This window comes from Elephantulus edwardii, unplaced genomic scaffold (assembly GCF_000299155.1).
Source record: "Elephantulus edwardii isolate Elephantulus edwardi_28Jun2011 unplaced genomic scaffold, EleEdw1.0 scaffold00174, whole genome shotgun sequence".
NCBI lineage: Eukaryota > Metazoa > Chordata > Mammalia > Macroscelidea > Macroscelididae > Elephantulus > Elephantulus edwardii.
In genome coordinates this window covers 564,426-583,025 of record NW_006399924.1, presented here as the reverse complement: position 1 = coordinate 583,025, position 18,600 = coordinate 564,426, and the positions used below count along the sequence as shown (strand labels likewise).

The following is an 18,600-nucleotide window of genomic DNA, read 5'->3' as shown; positions in this document are numbered from 1 at the left end:
TCATTGTGTTATTTCATCTAGTGGAGAATCTTCCTCTTCCTACTGACCTCTGCTTTGCTAAGCATGATGTCCTTCTCCAAGGATTAGCTTCTCCTCAGAACATATCGAAAGTACTTGAGATGAAGGTGCTAAAGAGCATTCTGCCTGTACTTCTTCCAAAACATATTTATTTGTTCTTCTGGAATTCTATGCATGGTACATTCAATATTCTTTGAAAATACCATAATTTGAATGCACCAATTATTCTTCTTGATCTTCCTTTTTCATTGGCAAGGTTAGTGTGCATCTTGTTGCTGTTCTTGTTAGGTACCATCAAGTTGAGTACAGCTCATAGCAAACTGATGAACAAAAGATCTGAACCCTGTCCTGTCCTGTGCCATCCTCACACTTCCTGACACACTGCCCATTGCGGCAATCACCATGTCAATCCACCAGATTGAGGATCTTCTTCTCCTTCACTGACCCTCTGCCTTTCCAAGCATCATGTTCTTCTCTAGGGAATAGCCCCTCCTACCAACATCATCCTTGTCTCCAAACCTGCTGCACCCTCTCCAAGACATATTTGTCTGTTCTTTTGGCAGTCCTTGGAATGTTCAGCACTCCAACACCACAGCTTAAAGGGTGTTAATTTTGAATCCAAATAAGATGAAGTTGTTGGCAGTTTGAATCTCTTCTCCATCCACTATGGTTTTGCCTATCAGTCCAGTGGTAAGAGTCTTTGCTTGACATTGAGATGCAATACATATTGAAGGATGTGTTCCTTGCTCTTCTACAACAAGTGCTTCAAGTTCTCCTCACTTTCAGCAAGCGAGGTTGTGTCATCTGCATAACACAGGGTACTGATGAGTCTCCCTCTGATCCTGCTGCCACATTACTCTTTGTAGAGTCCAGCTTCTTAAACAATTTGCTCAGCATACTGACTGAATAGGTATGGAGGGGGAATACAACCTTGATGTGCTCCCTTAATTTCTTTTTTGACTAAGAGTTGACAGTTTTATTTTCACATGTCACAAGACAAACAAAAATTGCGTTTAATCCTTTTCCCATTACTCCAATCTGAAACTATTCTTTCTGTGATACAAATGGGGAGTGAGTCATTCATGTTGTGCTGTTAGAAAACACCCATTGTCACAGCACCATGATCTCCTGGTGAAGTAGGACAAGTAATATGAAACTGATACAAAGAAGCTGCACTCTGTCCTTATCTTCTGGTCGAGTCATTCCTGGCCACGTGGGCACCATGATGGGATAGACAGGGGGCCTCATCACTGGGGTCCCAGGCATCATTGACATGTGGCCTCCCATGGGTGGTCTTATTCCAGGAGAAAATCCCACTGAAATCATCCTGGGAGGTGGAGAACCCATCATTGGCATCATAAGACAGCCTCCCTTTAGAGTACTGACTTCATACCAGATTGAGGAGGACCTGCGAAAGACTGGATGGAGGTGGGATCATGGCACCTACTGGAGAAGGAGCAGAAAACAGAGTAGGAGGTATATTTCCTTGTTTAAAGGCAGCCATTGTTTTGTCAATTAGGTCTGAGACTGCTCTTCCATCCCTTTTTGATAGTAGTCTTTCACATTCTCTTTGTGTTTCCTGACACTGCAATGTGTCTTTCTCACAGATGGCGAGTCATGGATGAGGTATGTGTCACAGTAGTCACAATAAAACATGGACATGTTGATCCACACTGACTGTTGGCAGCACCTCCCTTCTTCATTTTAAACCATGCAGTGTTCCCCTGTTCTGCACAATGGCCCCCATGTCCAAGTACAGGTTTTGCGTAAGCACAATTATGTGCTCTGGGTCTCCCATTCTTCTAAATAACAGCCACAACTCATCGATCAAATGCCTTTGCATAGATATTCTTTCAGTATTCCTTACTTTCAGCTAGGAATCATCTGACATCAGCAATGATATCCCATGGCCATGGCCATGGCCATGGCCTCTTCTAAATCCTGGTTAAACTTCTCTCAGTTCCTGATCTATGTACTGTTCTAGCCATTTTTTAATGATCTTCAGCAGTATTTTGCTTTCATGTGATATTAGTGATATTGTTCAATAGATTCCGTACTGTTGGATCATCTTTCTTGGGAAAGGGAACAAATATGGACCTCTTCCAATCTGTTGGCCAGGTCTTTCAAAATTCCTGGCATAGACTAGTGAGCACACCCATGCTGCATGAAACAAATCAATTGATAACCCATCAATTCCTGGGCCCGTATTTTATCGCCAGTGCCTTCAATGCAGCTTCCACTTTTTCATTCATTACCATTGGCTCCTGCTCATATGGCACTTTCTGAAATTTTTCAATATCTATCAGTTCTTTTCAATACAGTGACTCTGTGCATTCTCTCATTTTCTTTTGATGATTTCTGGGTCATTCAATATCTTGCCCATAGCATCTTTCATTATTGCAACTAGAGGCTTAAATTTGCTTTTCAGGTCTCTCAGTTTGAGAAATACAGAGCGAGTTTTTCTCTTTTTATTCCCAATTCCATCTCTCTGTACATTCTATTATAATACTTGTCTTTGTCCTCTATTCAGCTCTTTTGTTTTCGTTTCTTGACACTCTAGGATAATTTTTAGAGTCTCTTCTAACATCCATTTTTTTTAATTCTCCTCTGTTTTTGTAACTATCTTTTGATTTCTTCATCTATGATATCCTTGCTATCATCCCATAACTCGTCCAGTCTTTCTCTGATCATTGGTGTTCAATGTCTCCAACCTATTCCTAAGATTATCTCAAAATTCAGATGGGATAGATTCAAGATGCCTAGTATTTCAGTGTTCATGCATTCCACTTCATGTTTTACAATTTCCAGTTTTCCAACATTCAAGTTACATACATTTCACATTCCAATTATTAAATTATATTTGTCATTGTTTTTCCTCATTTCAACTGACTTCCAATCTGGGCTCTATCACTACAGTTTTATAACTATCCACATTCTTCTTGTGTTCATAGAGTTTTCAAAGGCCTGTTATTTAACAAGTAGATGGCCAATCCTGCTTCCTGATCTGTCTTACTCTGGGAGCTGTACTAAAACCTGTCCTCCATGGGTAACTCTTATGGCATTTGACACTCCAGTGGCATAACTTTAAGTATCACAGCAACCCACAAGTTGTCTCAGTACAGCAAACAGACAGACAAATGTCCATACCAATTAATACTATGTTCTTCCTGAACACAACAACTGTCAATTTACTCTATAACTTTAATAGCAAATTAGTCTTCACACCAGGCCCAAAGGTAGCAGGCCTGAGGACCCATCCTACTTTTAATTACAGAGGCCTGTTCACCATGTCCTGATTGGATTAAACAAGAGGCTTCCAGCTCACAATTGATTATTAACAGGTTGCCACAAATGATAGTAATACATCGAAAAAAAATGTGTTTCTAAGCATGGTCATCAATTAAAAGAGTACAGCAATGTGTTAAATAAAAGTGAACAATAAGCCACAGCTTATTGTTAATGAAATCAAAATGACTTATGCAGCTTATACCTACATGCATGAGGTGGTTGAAAATATCAAAGATGACATGTATACTTTCTAACATTTAAAAGAACTTTTTTGTAGCAGGTTTCTCCTATGTAAGTCATTGGATTTCTTGCTAGCTGTTTCCATAGGTGTTGACTGTGGATCAGTAAATAAAATGATATCTGGGAAACTTTAGTATTTTCTACATTGATCATAATGTTAAGTATTGATCCTATGAGGATTTTTGTTCTCTCTCTCTCTCTGTGTGTGTGTGTGTGTGTGTGTGTGTGTGTGTAATCCCTACTGAAGGCTACAGTCTTTAATCTTCATCAATAAGTGCTTCAAATCCTGTTTTCTTTCAGTAAACATAATTGTGTCACATGCATATCTAAGGTAATTAATGAATTTTCTTCCAATCCTGGTTCTTCAGATGATCCTGCTTTTTTAATTATTTGCTAAACATACAGGTTGAAAATATGTATGGTAAAAGAATATAACCTTGATGTACAACTTTCTTTATCTTAAACCATGCAGTATCCCCTTGTTTTCAGACTACTGTCTCTTGGTTGATATACATACAATTCTGAAGGAACACAATTAACTCTTCTGGAATTCCCATTCTTCACACTGTTGTCCATAATTGTTATGATCCATTTAATTCCTGTGTATAGTCAATAAAACGCAGGTCATTGTCTTTCTAATGTTCTCTGTTTGTAGTGAAGATCTGCCTCACATGGGCAGGGTTTTATCTCATTCCACATCCTCTTCTGAATATTGCTCAAATTTCTGGCATTTTCCTGTCACTTTACTGTCACAACCATATCAAGACTTGCTTTTGAAAATCAAACAACTTAATGGTGCCACTGTCACAGCCACATTAAGACTTCCTTTTGAAAATCTAACAATTTAATGGTGCCATATGTGAAATATTAGCTGAATTTTCTAGAATTGCAAATAAAAAAATGTATTATGGCTTAATGGAGTTATAACAAGTGTGATGTGCACACAGATTTGTAAATTGGTGGCTACTCCTCCTGACTCATTAGTAGACTGGGAGCTTTGTACTGGCAATGACACATTCGAAGGATTCTCAGATCAGACTCGTAACTCTTAAGGTTCCTGATGAACCCCCAGAGCTTGATTTTAATTAGGCAAAATGGTAAGCATTACTGGTTTATTTGTTCTGAATGTGAGTCTAGAAAAGGAATTTCATGACTATTCTTGACTGATCTTGAATTTAACTGAAAATAGACCATCTGATGACATAGCCGATGGCAAGTTTTGCTAGTAAACAAAAGGTAGTGCCTCTCTGATGGTTTGAATCCCCCAGCAGTTCCAAGGGGGAAAGATGAACAATCTCCTGCTGTGGATTTACAGGGTTGCAAACCCACTAAAGGGTCAGCTCTTAGTCCATTTCAACTCAACAACAATGAATTTGAGCGGTTTTGAGAGCTTAAAGTCTCGAGTACTGGAAAGTTTACCTTTCAAGTTTGATGTGTCTAAAAGAAATAAAGCAAAGATCCACAGATTTTTACCACAGCGATTCTGTTTTACCAGTCTCCCAGGGTTGACAAAATACCCCTCACTCCACCCCACAACACATTCTTTCTTTGTATGTTAAGTGTCCCCATGAGAATGAAGGTGCATTCAAAGGGGATGGTCAAGGCCAGTAAAGAAAGTGGGCTTGGAAACTTTTCCCCTGCACCAGTGCTTTGAATGCAAGACCTCAGAGGACACAGTGTCAAAAGCCTCAGGTATGAATTTCTGCATCTTATCAGCTCCCGCTACGTTGGGGTGTTTCCCACTTTTTTAAAAGTGACAAAAATATGCATAACAACGAAATATATTCCAGTGCAGCCATTTCTACAATTCAGTGACTTTGATTATATTCTTCCATTTGTGCAACCATGACATACACCTTGAATTTTGCAAAGTAATCTGGCAAAGCTTTAAAGCATGTACAAAATAAGTAAAAGTACATATTATGCACTGTATTAAACAAATGGTGTCTATAAAAGGGCAGGTTGATGTCTTAATCTCATTCTTGCAAATGTAACTTTGTTTGCAGTTAACTTTCAAATATATTATCAGTTAACATGTGGATATGCATGAACAAGATGTGTCCTTATCTCATCCTCATGGTGCTTTTATAAAAGAGAAGGCAAGGAAGGTGGAGATAGAAAAACAGATGAAGGTTTAAAGGCCAGAACAAGAAACACATGAGGCTGCAAGAGACAAGATCTTTACCTAACACTTAAAAAAGTGCATGACCATCCTAGCACTCTGCATTCAGATTTTTAGCTTCCAGAATGTGAGACATTAAATTTCTCTTCTGATAAACCATTAAATTTGTAGAGTTCTACTGCAGTAGTCCTGGGAAACTAATACCTAGGCAGTATAATCAGGCTCTTCTGTTGAATTAAATGGACCCTGGAAGGAAACAACAACATATGAGTAACAAAGAAGAGTACAAACTTCATCATTGGTTCAAGGCTTAGAATATTGCTTCTTAAAGTTCTAGATAGTAAATATTCTTGCAATTCTGTAATTCAATCTAGCGGTTGCAGCTCTAATATAATCACAAACAATCCATAAATAAAAGAGTATTTCTGTTACCCAATAAAACTATATTTGCAAAAATAGACACAAAACCAGATTTGGCATGTATGTTGCAGTTTAATACCCCTGATCAAACTTTTCTTCACCTTAATCTTTATCTTTTTTATTATTATGCTTTCTTCTGTATCATTCCCTATATCATAACCATCTTCCCTGGCATCTTCTCTTGTAGTCTAAGCCTCGTTACTTTCTCTTCATGCAGATAAAAGAGCCAATGCCATTGAGCTGTAATGTTAGAGAAGAGTACTGAATACTGAGTATTTATCCCAGTACATGTACTGTCAAAAAAGCAAACAGATACGTATTCAAGAGAATGCAACTAGGGTGCTTGTTAGAGGCAAAGATGTTGAAGCTTTGTCTCACATACTTAGGGCACATTATTAGGAGAGGCTATTCCTTAGAGAGGAATATCATGCTTGGAAAGGTGGAAGGTTGGCAAAAGAGAGGAAGACCTTCAACCAGACAGATTGACCTCATGACTGCTACAATGGGCTTACGTGTATCAGAGATGATGAGGATGGTACAGGAGAGGACAGGATTTAAGTTTGTTGTTCATAGGGTCACTATGAGTCGTACAATGACAACAATAATTTCCATGCAATCATGAAGGAACAACTTCCATGCAACTCATCATGAAAGATCTTCTACCCCGACTCATTGCAATTTTCCACTTCCTTCTACCCCACCATCATTACACATCTTCACCCTCAGTAGATTCTCTCTTTTCTGTCCCAATGTTTCCACTAATTCACTTTCTGACTTCATCATATGTCCTCATAGGAGAAAGTATTGGTGTAAGTGTGGTTCACTCACTCACTCAGTCGCTACCATTGAATGGATTCTGACTCATAGCAACCCTCCACTGGGTTTCTAAAACTGCACGTGGCAATGGGAAGAGACTGCTCATATTCCTTCCTTGGAGTCATCAGTGGGATTAGTGAACAGCTTGCCATGGACGATGTCACCAGTACTCACTAGCACTGCTGTAGGGCTATTCAGTATTGCACTTGGGCCCATGTGGCGTCTGTGTATATAACTAAGTGTATGAAATCAGTATATATGAAAAATACTTTCAGATCATCCATCTCAATTTATGAACCTCTTTGGCAGCCTTTGTTCTGCTCTTATGGTAAAGTCCTCATGAGGCTCTGCCAAGTTTATAAATACTTTCTCTGAATGACAATAAATTTGTTCTCCCCTAATCGTTCACTCCACAGATAAAATCTCATCAAGATTGCAACAGTACTGACACTTAAAGTTAGCTGTTTACTTTATTGATCGTAACACTCTCACACACAGATTTGAAGGTCACAGATGTCCAACTGAAGAACTTTTGTCTGTCCACGTCCTGATAGTTGGAAGCTAATGCATTTGGATGCTTGCCTCTCAGAGTGTTCTGTGCTGTGAAGTCAAGACCATTGATAAAACCCAGACGGTTCACAGAAGGGCCTAGAGAATGTCGTTCTTCTGAATACTTGGCTGTACCTTCCTCAACAGCAGATTCATTTACCAGATGTAACAGAAATGGCTCTTCCTTTTCTCATGGAAGACAAGGCAGCCCCTAGTTTTGAAGAGCCCTAAAGAACATGGACGCGTGGAAAGAATGTTAATAATATGTCATCTTTTGTCTGCTATATCTCTTGATTCTTTCTTCCTTATTCTTTTCTGTAACTCTCCACCTGCTTAATACAGCATCAAGAACATAGCAAATCCTGTCTTTTCACCCGGGTCCTTCTCAATAGTGTGAAACACAATGTATATGAACTTTGTAAGCAAACTAATTTTTTTTAAAAAAGAACATAGTGGACATATTTTTAAACTTTTTTTGGCCATAACTGCTATCAACATTGCCAGTAAGCTTTCCTTTCATATTTACTCAGGTAACTAAAACTCCTTAAACTGCTTTGTAAACATTTTTAAGTGACTATTTTAAGCTAAAATTACTTCACATCTTTTGTTGCCTTAATTGATATGTGACTGATCATTTTCCCCCCAAAGCAATGAAAATTACCTTGTAATTAATATGTTGACAATAACCTGTGAGGGTGGAGGATTGTATTAAATTGTGTTTTCCTCTCCCATTTATCCATTCTCAAATATATATCTACAGAGAAAAACACAGAGACACAAAGATGGCCCAGGGAAGAACAGAGGTTAAAACGGTATGAAGAAGGAATCATAAACTGAAACTCTTGTGCTTACTGATAGTGTAAACTCTTCTGTGTTGTTCTCTGTTTCTTTTTATTTTCTATCTCCTCAGCTGATGACACAATCTTGCTTGCTGAAAGTGAGGAGGACTTGAAGCACATGTTGCAGACGGTTAAACACTGCAGCCTTCAATACTGATTGTATGTCAACTCAAGAAGACAAAAATCCTCACCACCGGACTGATAAGCAGCAGCATGATAGAGGAGAAGATGGAAATTATCAATTATTTAATCTTACTTCAATCTACAATTGACATCCTTGGTACCAACAGTCAAGAGATCAGGAAACATATCGATTGCGTTGGCAAATTCACTGTCAAAGACCTCTCCAAATTACTGAGGAGCAATGATGTCAGTTTGAAGACTAAGATGCACCTGATTCAGGCCACGGTCTTTTTCATCACTTGCATTGCCTCTGAGAGTTGGACAATGAATATAAATGGCAGAAGAAGAATTTATTTATTTGAACTGTGATGTTGGAGAAGAATACTGAATATTCCATGGACTACTAAAAGAACAAACAGAGATGTCTTGGGAAAAGTGCAGCCAGCATGCTCCTGGAGGGCATGGATGGTGAAGCTTTGCCTCACACAGTCTGGGCATGTTGCTAGGAGAAGCTATTCCCTGGAAGCGGACATAATGTTTAGAAAGGTAGAGGGTTAGTAAAGGAGAGGGAGACCTTCAATGAGCTAGACTGACATGGCGACACCATAAGTGGGCTCATCTGAGTCAGGGATGATAAGGATGGCACAGGATATGATAGGATAGGGTCGCTATGAGTCACACTTGACTCAATTGTCCCTAACAACAACAACAACGACTGCTGTTTCCTCTTTGTCTCTCCTTTTTACTTTTCTTTCTGTGATCTCCTGCTTTAAAACTAAGATGAGAATTGGAACAAAGATTATTATCTTTATCTAAATAGAATCAAATTCTTTTTCTGCTTTGAATTCTGTACTTTTTATTTTTTACCAATTGCTAATTATTTGTGTAGCCTGCTACTTCCACGTACTTCAGAGGCATAAAGTCACTTCCTTGTCCTATTTTGTTTCCTTTCTTGCTTTCTTTTTCCTCCCATCCTTTCCTTTCTTCTCCCATTTTTCCCTGGCTCAGTTCCCAGACTTGGGCCCAGCCAGTCTGGAAGAAAGGTGGCCCACAGAGCATCTAAAAACAGCCCAGTGTCAGCACCCCAGTGACCCAGATGGTTTTTTTCTGGTTACCCACACTCAGCTGTGTCACTTGGATGACCAGTGAGGAAGGCACTCACCGTGGGTTCCTCCTGGGAGGTAATGATTCACAGCAGCGCCCACCTCCCTCCTGTGGAAACTACCTGTGACCCTGCACAGAGCATGGGCTTGACTCCGTAGTGTTGATTGACTGGGGACCAGATGGCTGACAGGTCAAACCCTTGTTAATGCACAAGTAAAAGTGTTGCTGACTGCGCTCCGACTCACACATAAGTAGACCTGGGGAGATAGCAAGTCACTTCCCACTGTTGGCTGCATGGATTCCCACCTTGGATTCAAGCCATTGCTCCAGCTACTGAACTTACTGATCAGAGGACGTTGCTATGTATATATGAGTCTCCTTTTATATAAAAAAAAATAAAAATCTTTAAAACATAGATGATACTGATGATCTCACAGCTTCTCATGAGCATCTAGCATCTGCCAGGCAGCTAGCATAACACAGAGGAGACGAGCGAGAGCAGAAAGGGGAAGTGCAGAAAAGGACAAAAGGCAGCATCAAAAAGCATGTGGACATTAATTTGGAACTTGGCCAGAAGAGCTGATCCAAATAAACGCCGAGTACCTAAGGCACCCATGGAAAGCAGCACAGGCTTGCTTATTTTCTGACCTTGTTAAAGGCACAGCGCCATCTAGGGGTGGAGCACGCTCCACGCAATGCTAGTCTCCACCAGGTCATTTGACCTAACAAAATTTCCTGGTCCCTTTTTGTCCCTTTCCCTCCAGACCTTCTGTTGCCCCTGTTCCTTTCTGTCCCCTCCCACGCCCTTTCCCATCCACCCTTATTCCCTTCTCCTCCTCTGTCTCCTCTTCCGGGAGCAGTGTTTTTCGCAGTGGGGTCCACAGGGCTTTGGACAACATGATTATTCTGTGGGAAGTCAGATAATAACCATTCCCAAACATCTCTTACCCCTCCTCCTCTGCTCCATGTACTGATTTCCTGTTGGCACTGGAGAGACCCAGAGAGCCTGGCCATGCTGCTCCTCGACACAGCCAAAGGCCGACCATGGTGCCATGACCAGCCAGGTGTTGGATATTACCACAGCAAGCATGAAGAAAGGGATGCTTATAGGCAGGTCCACATCCTCTGGGTCCCTTCTCTACTGTGGGATTCCCACCATCCTTTAACCAGAGCAAGAACACTAGCCTAAGAACTTAGAAGCAAAGTGTTCACTTAAGATGAAAAACAAACCTTAGAAGAGTGAAGAAAAACTTTGGCTACATCTGCATCTTATGAGACTTGCCAACTTCACTATTCCTCATTCTAGAACTCATCCTTGAAAAACAATGCTGAATTGAACTGCAGGATTCTTGCTGTTAAAATGCATTTATAAAGTTATTTGGATTCCATTCAGCATTCTTTCCACACCTTCTTAAATCTCTCTGATTCTTCTCAAGAGCTAAGATTTTGTTTTCAAATCCCAACAAGTTGTGCTTGAAATAGCATCAAGTTGTTCGATGTAAAATGTTTCTGAAAGCTCAATAGGAACTTTGTAATGTGATAATGAATTTCCTGAAACATTATTAGTGTGCATCATTCCCACAAACGTACGTGTTCCTGTGTTACCCTGTAAATTATCCAATACGCCAATTTTAGTCTGGAGCCGAGAAGAACAAATATAAACTAAATGCATTCCTGTTTGTTCATCTTTTCCCAAAATTAAATGTTGTGAGCATACCTTTCTGCTCTGATTGTGGATATTAGCAGGCTATAATTTATTTGGACTTTACAATTTTTTTCTAGGTCACATCACAGAGTTAAATTTAGCAAATGCTTATAAGTTCCAACAGTTCTGGTCAAGGCAAAAGTGTGTGGGGAAATAATTCCTATATGAATTGAAGCATACTTAGAAACACAATGAATACATTTCCTGGTCATTTTCCCTTGCTGACAATCATTTGTCATATGTGGAAGAGAACTTAACGCCCATGCAAATTCTGTCTAGAACACTCTTCCTTTAATGATTTCCTGTTGTTGTTGTTGTTGTTGTTGTTTTTATGTGCCATTAAGTCAGAACCAACTCATAGCTCACCTTCCAGTAGGTTTCTAGAGGCTGTAAATCGCACAGGATGATATAACCCATCTTTCTCCTAATGCTTTCTAGACAACACTTAGCCATTTATCAAACGTTAGCTCAATCGCTGTGCTTTCTGTAAAAGCATGTCTTAACTTCCTAAGAAATTTCCAGAGAAGTTTGTGGACCAAATCTTCAAAGTGACTTTATTATATGGTAATAATCACTCTTCAAAAAAATAATTTCTCAACAAGCATTCCATGGAGCTAGAGTTATTCCTGTTGCTGTTGTGTACCGTTGAGTTGGAATCAACCCATAGCTGATCCTCCAGTGGATTTCCAGAGACAGTAAATCACACAGGAGGAGACTGCCCATCCTTCTCTTGTCAGAGTTCCATTATATGTCTTGATTGGGGATAAAATAATTTTTTTTAACTAATGATGGTAATTTAGTGCTATTATTCACAGTGATAAATTATGGTGATCAAATAGTTTACTGTATCAATAATCAGAGAAGACATCTTGTCAATGATTCGGAAAAGCAGAAGAAGCTCTAAGAAGATTCCACAGTGTAGGCTAAAGATAAGGCCAGTGGAGAGCCTAACTACTTGAAAGGAGTGTAAGGAGTGTTAGACTTCCAAAAGAGCATCAATCAACATAGAGAAACACTAAACGTGATTGTCATTTTGCACTTTAGCTGGTGGACCTATTAGGAAGGTCTGTTAAGACTTGACACAAGTCCAGCTTCAGATGCCATGGAAAATGCCTAGTTTGCTGTGCTCAGATTGGAGCCCCTTGAGCCACATCGTGGGGCATGGTATCTAAATGAGGTTGCTTTGATTTGTTGTTGTTTCACACTATGACTCATGGCAACCATATGAACAACAGCTCTAAACCTTACCTACCTACATAATATGAACAAAGTTAGCCCAGATTCAAAGGCTGAGGGAGTAGACGTTATTACTTGATGAAAGGAACTGCAGATGTAACATTTTTGCAACCAACCTACCAACTCAGTTCAAAAACTAAGTTTATTCTGTCTGTCACATCATGTTTGACAATTTGAAGCACTTCCCATAGGCTGCCCTCTTGTCTGAGAAACCTGCTTTCTGGTCATCATGTTGCAAACACAGCTTTCTTCCCTCAGCCTGGCGTCTTACACTGTGCTTTCTCAGTATCAGCTCTGTCTGCCTGGCTCTCTTCTTTTCAGTCTCATTTCCATCTCCTTGCCTTTGCTCCTTTGTTTGAGTAAGCAAATAAACCCAGAAAGCAGTGTTTAAGAGGCAAAATTCTAAAAAAAAAAAAATAATCAAACAAACAAAAATCCAGCTGCTGCAACTTAAAAAGAAAACTGCTGAACGTAAAATACAGAAACACTTAGAGAAGAGTTTGGAAATATTGGTCAACATTTAAAATTTTTGTACACCTTTTGATGTGGCAATTCTTTGGGATGTTTATTCTGTAGATAAATGTGCAAGTGTATATGTATGTAGATACATTACTGTCTCAATTTATAAAGCTTATTGATAGCAGTGATATAAATACAGGAAGGTAGTAACAGCATAAATATCTACCCAAAGGATCCATTTCAATAAATTAAGGCCTATTCATATACTTGATTATCATATAACTAATGAAAAAGAGTGCACTCTATCTACAAGTAATGGTATAGAAAGATATATAAGATATATGAGTAAGTAAAAGAGTATCAATTTGCAAAAGAGGATAGTGTGTTTCAGGTTTTGAAAAAGAAATAATCTGTGTGCATACATGTGTGTGCACATGCGTGTGCCTTCATACGAAATTTCCCAAATGTTCCTGAAAGGAACTGTTCATCATTATGACGTCTTCAGAATCAAACTGGAAAGTGGAGAAGGTGGACACTTATTTTTCACTTTATAACATAATAACCTGTATTCATAGAAAGCATTTCACCATGACAATAATTCATATTTATAATCTAACATACATAATTTAAAAATGTATATAAACTATATTGGAATTCCTTTATAAACATCAGGTTACTTCATTATTAAAAGTGCACTCTACCCTCATCAGTTTGAGCAAAACCAAGCCAATTACCATTGAGTTGATTCCATTTTCCTTGTGTATCAGAGTAGAATTGAATTCCATAGGGCTTTTAGTGGCTGTTTTTTCAGAAGGAAATCATCAAGCTCAACTTCCAAAGTGCCTCTAGATGGACTAGAACCTCCAACCTTTTGGTGTACTCTGTACAAAGACTCTGTAATTTGGCCAGCTAGATAAATATTACAAGATCCTGGATAACTCACAAAGTTAAGAATTATAGAAACAGGTAGAGCACTGAGTTCTAGCATAAACTTCCAGAACAGACTTCTCCCAGACTCACAGAATTGCGATTAGGGACCATTGCCCCCTCTGTTACAGACCCTCAATGCCACTCCCTGTACCATCCATGTCCAGCTTCATGGAGCTGGTTCCAAACCAAGTCTTGCTTAGGTAGATCTGACCTGTTGGATCTAAGTCACATGTCTATCCTCTAGAAGCAACAGAGATCAGGAAATGGAAGACTGGGGGGGAGTGGGGGAATTCTCGCCTGGGAAATTGGATTTCCAGTGGATATTTCTAGGGAAATATCAAAACATAGAAAAACAATGTTTTAAAAATGTTGATCATTTTTAAAGGCAGATTTTCATGAGTCAGCTTTACATGTTACTTCTGTTGAAATCCTAGTCAATGTAACACATTTTATGAGGGAGAAAAAAATGATCCCAAAAGGGTGCCCATGTAATACTGAGATGAATTATAACTTTGACTTGTACTATCCTTTAATTAATTCTTTAACAATTAAGTGTGGGGAGCTTTTTGTTACAAATAATTAGTTTCGAAGACCAGTGAATTCAAGTAAATCCTAAATTAGATGTTTTCCTCTGAGGTCTAAATTAGTAATGATGGCTACTGTTTAATTAATGTGTATTAGATGTAAGACACCAAACCAGGCATAATATAAAGCCTAAAATTAAGTTCTAATATTATGAGATGCTTTGTCATTTGGTGAAATTGAGACAACCTCAAATGGCCTAACCACAAATTCCCTTCTACGTTTTGTTTCTGCAGGTAAAACCCCTAAGATAAATAATGTTTCTCATTAAACAGGCTAGTTATAGATTCCACTTTTCCTTAAATAATGAGCTTTAGTTTCCTCCAGCCTGTGGAATTATTCAAACTAGCCAATCATACCCTCCCAAGAAACCAAGGAACTCCCTACACTCTTGTTACTACGGAGCCTGTCTCCCATAGGCCCTTGTTTACTCTCCTCCAGAAGGAAATAAATTCCTGTGTGGCTCTGAATGGCATGAGATGCTCTTCTTTCTTGGGTTTTTTGGGCTAATAAACTAAACTACTGTCAGTCCCATCTGTCTAGTATCAGGTGTCATGTGTTTGATCATTGCCATGCCCAGTTAATACAGACCACTGAAGGAGAATTGATGCTAGTGAATTGCATTGTTGGTGAAGCGTATTGAATGTACCATGGATGGAGCTCTGGTGGCCTAGATACAGGAGTTGCACTGCCAACCTAAATGTGAGTGAATGGTTTCAATTTACCAGTTGCTCCAAGAAAGAAAGGTAGGTGATCTCTTCCCATGCAATATAGTGTCTCTGAAAACCCACCATAGAGTCAGCTATAGGTACATACAAATCATGGCTATCAGCTTGAGTTTTAGGGACTAACAGAAAAGCAAATATCTCTTTCTTGGAAGAAATGTAGCCAGAATGCTCCTTAGAAGAAAGGCTGGTAAGATTTTGTCTCACATATCTCGAGCATGTTGTCAGGAGGGAGCAGCCTTTGAAGAAAGACATCTTGCTTGGTCAAGTTGCAGGTCAAGCAAAAAGAGGAAGAATCTTGATGTGACAGATTGAAGCAGTGGATGCAACAGTGGGTTTAAGCAGAACTGTGATTGTGAGGATGGTGCTTCCTCTGTTTGGACAGCACTTAACAACCATAGCAGAGGCCTGGGGCAGAAATCTTTCCCTCACCAAATGGGGTGAATAATAGGTGATTAAAACACTGGATCCTAATAACTGAAATAACAAATGCAAATTGCTTTAAAAATACTACTACCATTACCACCACTATCCCCTATATCCTGTTCAACCAAGGTTCAATCACAGAAGCAGAGCCAGTAGGGATAAAAGATTTCTTGCTGGTTATGGTCACATATCAACTAGGTTACGTCTTCATTCTCAGTGATTTGGGAATGAAGTCATCATGCAGAATTCCTTCATTTTGTAATGTAACGTAGTTATGCTCCATTTTTGCGTAATGCTGAATTTCACATTGACCTGACTTTGGGGACCTAATTATACGGGTAAGTGAGCAGTGGAGGTACTGATCTTAAAATTCTTTGATTCTCTTTTTCTCGCAGTCTTGAAATTATCAATGTGGCGTTTGGGGTTTTGTTTTTATTATCTGCAAACTGGAATATTTTTATATTCCTTTCCAATCTGTTTACTTTGCATTCTGAAGAGGTACAGCCAACATAGACATTAACTTCCCAATCTTAGAGGACAGTTATTATCAATATTTCACCACTAAATATAATGTCAAGTATTTTCAGATGGGCTTCATTAATTTGAGGAAAAGACAATGTATTTTCAAGTTTGTTGAGATTCTTTATAATAAATGGATATCTGGAAAAAAGATTTCTTGCAAATTTACATATCAGTGTGCTAATGAGTCTTCCTGCATTCTGGATACGACATTCTTCTTAATATAGTTCAGCCTTTTGGGTTATTTGTATTATATGTATTGAAAAAGTAAGGTAAAAGGATACAACTTTTCTGATTTTAAATAATGCAATACCTACTTGTTCTATTCAAAACCTGTCTCTTGATCTATGTATAGGTTCCAAATGAACACAATTAAGTGTTCCAGAGCTCTTATTCTTCATAAAATCATTCAAAATTTGTAATGACCCACACCAATGAGTAACTTTGTGTAGTGCATATATAAATACAGATAAGCATATTTCTGGTACACACTGCTTTCAGTTAAGATCTGTGTCCAATGATCTCTTCTGAATTTAGCTTGAATTTTTGGTAATTTCTTGTCAATATATAGGTATAGACTAATTTTTGTTATCTTCAGCAAAATTTGCTAGTAGGAGATTTGTTGTTGTTGTTGTTGTGGTGGTGGTGGTGGTGGTGGTGGTGTACCGTCGAGTTGGAAATGGAGGAACTCAGAGCTAATTCTCTAGTCAGTTTTCAGAGCAGGTTAATCACATCGGAGGAGATTACTCATCCTTCCTGCATTCAAACCAAATACTTTTGTATTGGCAGCACAATTCCTTACCACTCAACCACCAGAAACCCCAATATGTGATATTAAAAGTATGTTGTTGTTATTGTGTACCATCAAGTCAGAACCGACCCATAGCTGACCCCTCTGGCAGGTTTTCAGAGGCAATTAATTATACAGGAGGAGATTGCTCAACCTTCTCCCACAGAGCAGCTGGTGGCATCGAACCGTTTGTCTTCAGCATTACAGCACAGCGTCTTGCCACTAGGCCACCAGTATAGTATGTGATATTAATAGATAGTATATAATATTACATAATTCAATAACTTTTCACATTCCATTTGTTTGTCTTTCTTTGAAATAATCATGTCAGTGTATTGCTTCCAGTCCATTGGCCAAGTAGCTATCTTCCAAATTTCTTAATCTAGATGAGTGAATTCCTTCAGTATTATACCCTTTGTTGAACTATTTCACTTGGCATTCCATCATTTCCTGGAGACAAGGTTATTATCAATGCTTTCAGTGCATCTTGGACATTTTCATTCAGTTCTAGTAGTTCTCGATCATATGCCATTTCCTGAAATGGTTGAATGTCAACCAACTCGTTTTAGTGCAGTAACCCTATATGTTCTTTCTGTCTTCTTTAGATGTGTTTTGCATCATTCAGTTTTTATCCAAAAAAATCTTTCAGTGTTGCAATACTTTTAATTCCAGGTATATTTCATTCTCGCCTTCTTTGAAAGTGTCTGTTCAGCTCTTTTATGTCTTTATTTCTTTTGTTCATTTTCCTACTAAGTAGCACTCAGGAGTAAGTTTACTAGCTCATCCTCCATATTCTCACCTGTTCTTCAAAATATTACATCTTTCTAAACAGTAGATCTTCATCATTTTAAAAAAAAATATCATATCATATAATTCCTTAGGTTTCTCAGTGTCAAGAAAACAAAAATCCTCATCACCAAGCCAATGAGGCAACATCACGTAGATGAAGCAAAGACTGAGACTGTAAATAGCTCCATCTTACTCGGATCCAAAATCAGTACCCTGGTACCAGAAGTCAGTAGATCAGGAGATGTGGTGCACTGGGAAACTGCAGTCAGAGACTTCTCCAAATTATTGAGGAGCAATGATGTCAGTTTGAGCACTTAAAGGTCATGGTCTTTTCAGTCATTTGCTCTACAGTAGAGAGCTGGACAATGCAAAGGGATAACAGAAGAATAATTGATGCCTTTGAATTGTGTTGTGGGAGAGTTCAAAGAGAGCTTAGTATTTTATGAACTGAAAACAACAACAACAAAAAGAAAAAAAACACCAAACCAACATATATATCTTAGAGAAGGTACAGCCAGAGTGCTCCATAGAAGCTTCATCTCAAATGCTTTTGGTATGCTCCTAGGAGAAGGTAGTCCTTGGAGACGGACATCATGCATGGAAAGGTGAAGGCACAACAAAGGAGAGGAAGATACTCAACCAGGTGAGTTGCCACAGTGACTGAAGCAATGGGCTTAAATATATCAGAGACTGTGAGGATGGCACAGGATAAAACAGGATTCGGATTGGTTGTTCATAGGGTCCCTATGAATTGTATTTGACTCAATGTGACCTAATAACACCATTAGGTTTAGGATCATAAATTACACATAATTAAGGTATAAGTGGAATCCCTGTACAAAAAGAGAACACCCCTATCCTGTAGAGGAAATCTTAGAGGTTCAAGTTCACCCAGAGGTGCCTCAAAAGAAAGATCTAGC

At 38.8% G+C, this 18,600-nt stretch overlaps 1 pseudogene; it reads right to left on the bottom strand.

Moving 5' to 3' along the window:
- Positions 1-1,128: 1,128 nt before the first annotated feature.
- Positions 1,129-1,680, bottom strand: LOC102872623 (annotated as a pseudogene).
- Between the last annotated feature and the right edge of the window lie 16,920 nt (positions 1,681-18,600).